Below are 6,000 nucleotides of genomic sequence, written 5' to 3'. Positions count from 1 at the left end.
ACATGGAATTAACATATGACCCAGCAATTCTACCCCAAGGTAGATACCCAAGGGAACTGACAACAGTGTTCAAATACTTGCAAGAGAATGTTCACAGCAGCACTATTTGCAATAGTCAAAAGGTGGAAACAACCCAAATGGCCATCAGAGAATGAATGGGTAAGTAAATGGTGGCATATCCATATCATAGGATATTATTTAGCCATGAAAAATAAGGCTGATGTGTGCTACAGTGAGGCTGGGCCCTGAAACATGCCAAGTGAAAGGTCAGATGCAAATGACCGCATGTGGTATGATCCCATGTACATGAAGCATCCAGCATAGGTAAACCCAAGAGAAAGAAAGTAGGTGGTGATTGCCAGAGACTTGGGGGAGGGGGTGGGTAGAGAATGGAAATAACTATTTAATGGTTAAGGAGTTCTATTTTTTTTTTTTTTTAAGATTTTAGTTAAAAAAAAAAGATTTTAGTTGTTTATTCATGAGAGACAGAGAGAGAGAGAGGCAGAGACACAAGCAGAGGGAGAAGCAGGCTCCATGCAAGGAGCTCCATGCGGGACTGGATCCCAGGTCCCCAGGATCACCCCCTGGGCTGAATGAAGGCAGTGCTAACCTGCCGGGCCACCCAGGCTGCCCAAGGAGTTCTATTTTGGAGTGACATAAATGTTTCGAAACTAGGTGGATATGATGCTTGTACACTGTGAATGTACTGAATTCCACTGAAATTTTCACTTTAAAATATTTAATTCCAGGGGTGCCTGGCTGGCTCAGTGGGTAGAACATGCAGCTCTTGACCTTGGGGTCGTGAGTTCAAGCCCCACATTGAGTGTAGAGTTTACTTAATAAAAATAATAATAATAGGGATCCCTGGGTGGCACAGCAGTTTAGCGCCTGGCTTTGGCCCAGGGCGCGATCCTGGAGACCCGGGATCGAATCCCACGTCGGGCTCCCGGTGCATGGAGCCTGCTTCTCCCTCTGCCTATGTCTCTGTCCCTCTCTCTCTCTGAATGTGATTATCATAAATAAATAAAAATTAAAAAAATAATAATAATAATAAAAGTAAAAAAAAAATTAATGGTTTATTCTGGGACCCCTAGGTGGCTCAGTCAGTTAAGGGTCCAACTCTTGGTTTCAGCTCAGATCATGATCTCAGGGTCATGAGATCAGGCTCCACGTTGGGCTCTGAGAGCAGTGAGGAATCTGCTAAAGTTTTTCCTCTCCTTTTGCCCCTCTCCTCTCTCTCTCTCAAATAAATAAATAAATGCTTTTTTTTTTTTAAGATTTTATTTATTTATTCATGAGAGACACACAGGCAGAGGGAGAAGCATGCCTCCCACAGCGAGCCTGATGCGGGACTTGATCCTGGAACTCCAGGATCACCTGAGCTGAAGGCAGATGCTCAACAGCTAGGGCACCCAGGTGCCCAAAATAAATATATTTTTTTAAAAAGGTTCATTCTGTGTTATTCAAATTTCACCTCAATTTTTAGATTTTTTTTTAACTTATTTATTCATGATAGACAGAGAGAGAGAGAGAGGTAGAGACACAGGCAGAGGGAGAAGCAGGCTCCACACAGAGAGCCCGACATGGGACTCGATTCCGGGACTCGAAGATCACACCCTGGGTCAAAGGCAGGTGCTAAACCACTGAGCCGCCCAGGGATGCCTAAGATTTTATTTATTTATTTATTTATTCATGAGAGACAGAGAGAGAGAGACAGAGAGAGAGAGAGAGACGCAGAGACACAGGCAGAGGGAGAAGCAGGCTCCACGCAGAGAGCCCAATGTGGGACTCGATCCCTGGTCTCCAGGGTCACGACCTGGGCCGAAGGAGGCGCTAAACCACTGAGCCACCTGGGCTGCCCTCAATTTTTAGATTTAATTTTAATTTTAATTTTTTAAGGATTTTATTTATTTGAGAGACACGTTGAATGGAGGGGAGGGGCAGAGGGAGAGGGAGCCAGGCTCACTGCTGAGCAGAGAACCCAATGCATGACTCTATCCCATGAACTTGAGATCATGACCGGAGCTGAAGGCAGAGCTTAAGCAACTGAGCCACCCAATTGCCCCTCACCTGAATTTTTTTAGAAAAGGTAAAAAATCATGACCCTTAGGTAAATATAAAATATGTACATCAAAGATTTTACTCACAATTAATAAGGGAACCAGTAAAATTTTAAAACCAGTTCAAAGGGATATTTCTTTAAGAATAAAATTGTGATGTACCTGGGCGACACATTCAGTTAAGCATCTACTTTTGACTCAGGCCATGATCTTGGGTTAGAGCCTCACATTGGGCTCAATGTGAGCATGCTTCTCCCTCTGCAGCTCCCCTGCTTGTGCTCTCTCTGTCAAATAAATAAATAAAATTCAAAAAAAATTTTTAAAAAAGAATAAAATTGTGGGGAGCACCTGGGTGGCTCAGTTGATTAAGCATCTGACTCTTGGTTTCAGTTCAGATCATGATGTCAGGGTCCTGGGATCAAGTCCCTCACTGGGCTCCCTGCTAAGGAGTCTACTTCTCCCTCTCCCTCTGCCACTCCCTGTACTCATGCTCTCTCTCTCATGTATTCTCTGTTCTCTTTCTAATAAATAAATAAAATCTTAAAAAAAAAAAGAGCATAAAACTGCAGGCACCTGGGTGACTCAGGGTTAAGTGTCTGATTCTTGATTTTGGCTCAGGTCCTGATCTCGGTGTCCTGAGATTGAGCCCTTTGTCAAGCTCCATAGAGAAGATTCTCTTCCTCTCCCTCTGCCCCTCCCCCATCCATGCATATGCTCTGGCATGTGCACTCTCTCAATGAATAAATAAATAAATATTTTTTAAATTTATTTATTTATTTATTTATTTATGATAGTCACAGAGAGAGAGAGAGAGGGGCAGAGACACAGGCAGAGGGAGAAGCAGGCTCCATGCAGGGAGACCGACGTGGGATTCGATCCCGGGTCTCCAGGATCGTGCCCTGGGCCAAAGGCAGGCGCCAAACCGCTGCGCCACCCAGGGATCCCTTAAATACTTTTTCTGACATCATGTATGTTTGCAAACCAGGAGAGAGGAAGGGTTGATCATGTGATTTCTTGGATGACCACTAAATGTCTTCTAGTAAGGAGTCAGTGGTAATTCTGGTTTTATATACCCGTATCACCATGGATAGATAAGGTACATCCATCTCTGAAAGATGGATCTGTTCTTTGAGCTGGAAACACTGAGCTTCTGTGCCTATAAGATTGGAGGCCAGACTTGGCCTGAAAAAAATTCACAAAGGTGACTAGTGTGATCTGGTCAAGTGTTTTTGGATAGACAGTTTTTTGTCCTCTCCCCAAAGAGAAAGGGTCCTTTCCTTTCCTTTCCTTTCCTTTCCTTTCCTTTCCTTTCCTTTCCTTTCCTTTCCTTTCCGTTCCATTTGGTTTCTCTTCTCTTATTTTCAGAAAATGTTATTTATATATTTGGGAGAGAGAGAGATAGCACAAGTGGGGGGAAACAGAAAGAGAGGGAGAAGGAAGTCGGGAGCCCATTGTAGGGCTTGATCCCAAAACCCTGAGATCATGAGCTGAGCTAAAGGCAGCCGCCTAACTGACTGAGCCACCCAGGTGCTCCAAGAGTCCTTTCTTTATTTGAAAATTTAACAACTTTGGGATCCCTGGGTGGCGCAGCAGTTTAGCGCCTGCCTTTGGCCCACGGTGCGATCCTGGAGACCCTGGATTGAATTCCACGTTGGGCTCCTGGTGCATGGAGCCTGCTTCTCCCTCTGCCTGTGTCTCTGCCTCTCTCTCTCTCTCTCTCTCTCTCTCTCTATGTGACTATCATAAATAAATAAAAATTAAAAAAAAAAAAAAGAAAGAAAATTTAACAACTTTGCTTTAGGCCTGGACTTTTTTTTTTTTTTATTCCCCAGATCTTGAAATTAAACAAATAATCATATACGCACTTCGCTGGTTTTTGAGATACATTGTTTTGTTAAAATAAGTTTGCTAAACTCCAATTGCAATTGAATGTTTGCTGATAGATTCAGGCAAATTATCCACTTCTCGAAGTCATTCTAGGTATGCTCAGTTGTCTGGGAGGAGTTGCTCGGGTACAAGTGAATACAGAACACTCCTATCTTTGTAAGGAAGTTATGTTCCTTCCCATGAGATAACTATCGTTTGTTTCCTTCCTGGTTTTTAAATTCACATGCTATTTGTGAATGTTCTTTACAGGTTTTCTGTTGAGGGAAACATTGACCAATATTATATTCAAGTGCTCTTTCTCTGAAAAGCATTTTCTTTCTTTCTTTCTTTCTTTCTTTCTTTCTTTCTTTCTTTCTTTCTTTCTTTCTTTTTTTTTTTTTTTAAGATTTTATTCATTCATTCATGAGAGACAGAGAGAGAGGCAGGCAGAGACACAGGCAGAGGGAGAAGCAGGCTCCATGCAGGCAGCCTGACGTGGGACTCAATCCCGGGACTCCAAGATCACGCCCTGGGCCGAAGGCAGAGGCTCAACTGCTGAGCCACCCAGGCGTCCCTGAAAAGTATTTTCAAACTCTTTACTAGTCATGGTAGTTATACTACAACTTGGGAAAGTTGCATCAGATGCCATATCTTTTGAGACAGTATGCTGAGATATGCTTTTCCTGTAAGTGGTAAACTGTCAGAATGGTTTCCTTGGAATCCTGGGTGGGGGTGGGGGGTGGGGGTGGTTTTTTTTTTTTTTTTGAGATTTTATTTATTTATTTATGTGACACAGAGAGAGAGAGAGAGAGACTCTTGATCTTGAGGTTGGGAATTCAAGCCCCACATTGGGTATAGAGATTACTTTAAAAAAAGTCTTGGGGCCCTTGGGTGGCTCAGTGGTTGAGTGTGTCTACCTTTGGCTGAGGGTGTGATCCTGGGGTCCTGGGATGGAGTCCCACATCAGGCTCCTTGCAGGGAGCCTACTTCTCCCTCTGCCTGTGTCTCTGTCTCTCTCTGTGTGTCTCTCATGAATAAACAAATAAAATTGTTTTTTAAAAATCTTTTAAAAATAATAAATAAAAAATATTTTTAAAGATTTTATTTATCGGGACGCCTGGGTGGCTCAGCAATTGAGCCTCTGCCTTCAGCCCAGGGTGTGATCCTGGGGTCCTGGGATGGAGTCCCACATCCGGCTCCCTGCATGGAGCCTGCTTCTCCCTCTGCCTGTGTCTCTGCCTCTCTCTCTCTCTCTGTCTCTCATGAATCAATAAATAAAATCTTAAAAAAAAAAAAAAAGACAAGACTCTTTAAAAAAAAAAGATTTTATTTATTGATTCATGAGAGATACAGAGAGAGAGAAGCAGAGACACAGGCAGAGGGAGAAGCAGGCTCCCTATAGGGAGCCTGATGTGGGACTCAGTCCTCGAACTGGGATCACTCCCTGAGCCCAAGGCAGACAGACGCCCAACTGCTGTGCCACCTGGGCGTCCCATAAATAAAATATTTAAATTAAAAAAGTGTACAACATGATGTTTTGATGTATTGTGAAATCATTCCCATGATCAAGCTAATTAACATATAGTCACCACCTTATATAGTTGTCTTTCTCATATGCAGTGAAAACATCTTATAAATACTCTCTTAGTACATTTCTAGTGTATAATGCATTACACTAATTATAGTCACTATGCCATATATTAGGTTTCCAGAACTTATTCGTCATTTTTTAAAGTTTTATTTATTTAAGTAATCTCTACACCCAATGTAGGGATTGAGCTCACGACCCTGAGATCAAGATCTTGTGATCAAGAGTCACACACCCCACTGGCTGAGCCCGCCAGACACTTCAAGAACTTATTCACCTCACAACTGAAAGTTTGTACTCTTTGACCAAGATCTCCCCATTTTCTCCACCCTTCCTTATTTTTAATAGCTTTATTGAGGTATAATTGGCATACAATAAACTTCATACATTTAAAGTGTATACCACACTTCAATCAGTTTTTACATATGTATATGCCCATGAAACTCTTACCAATATCAAGACAGTCACCCCACAACTTCCTGGCAT

This window comes from Canis lupus, chromosome 16, assembly GCF_048164855.1.
Source record: "Canis lupus baileyi chromosome 16, mCanLup2.hap1, whole genome shotgun sequence".
NCBI lineage: Eukaryota > Metazoa > Chordata > Mammalia > Carnivora > Canidae > Canis > Canis lupus.
This window is presented reverse-complemented; position numbering follows the sequence as displayed.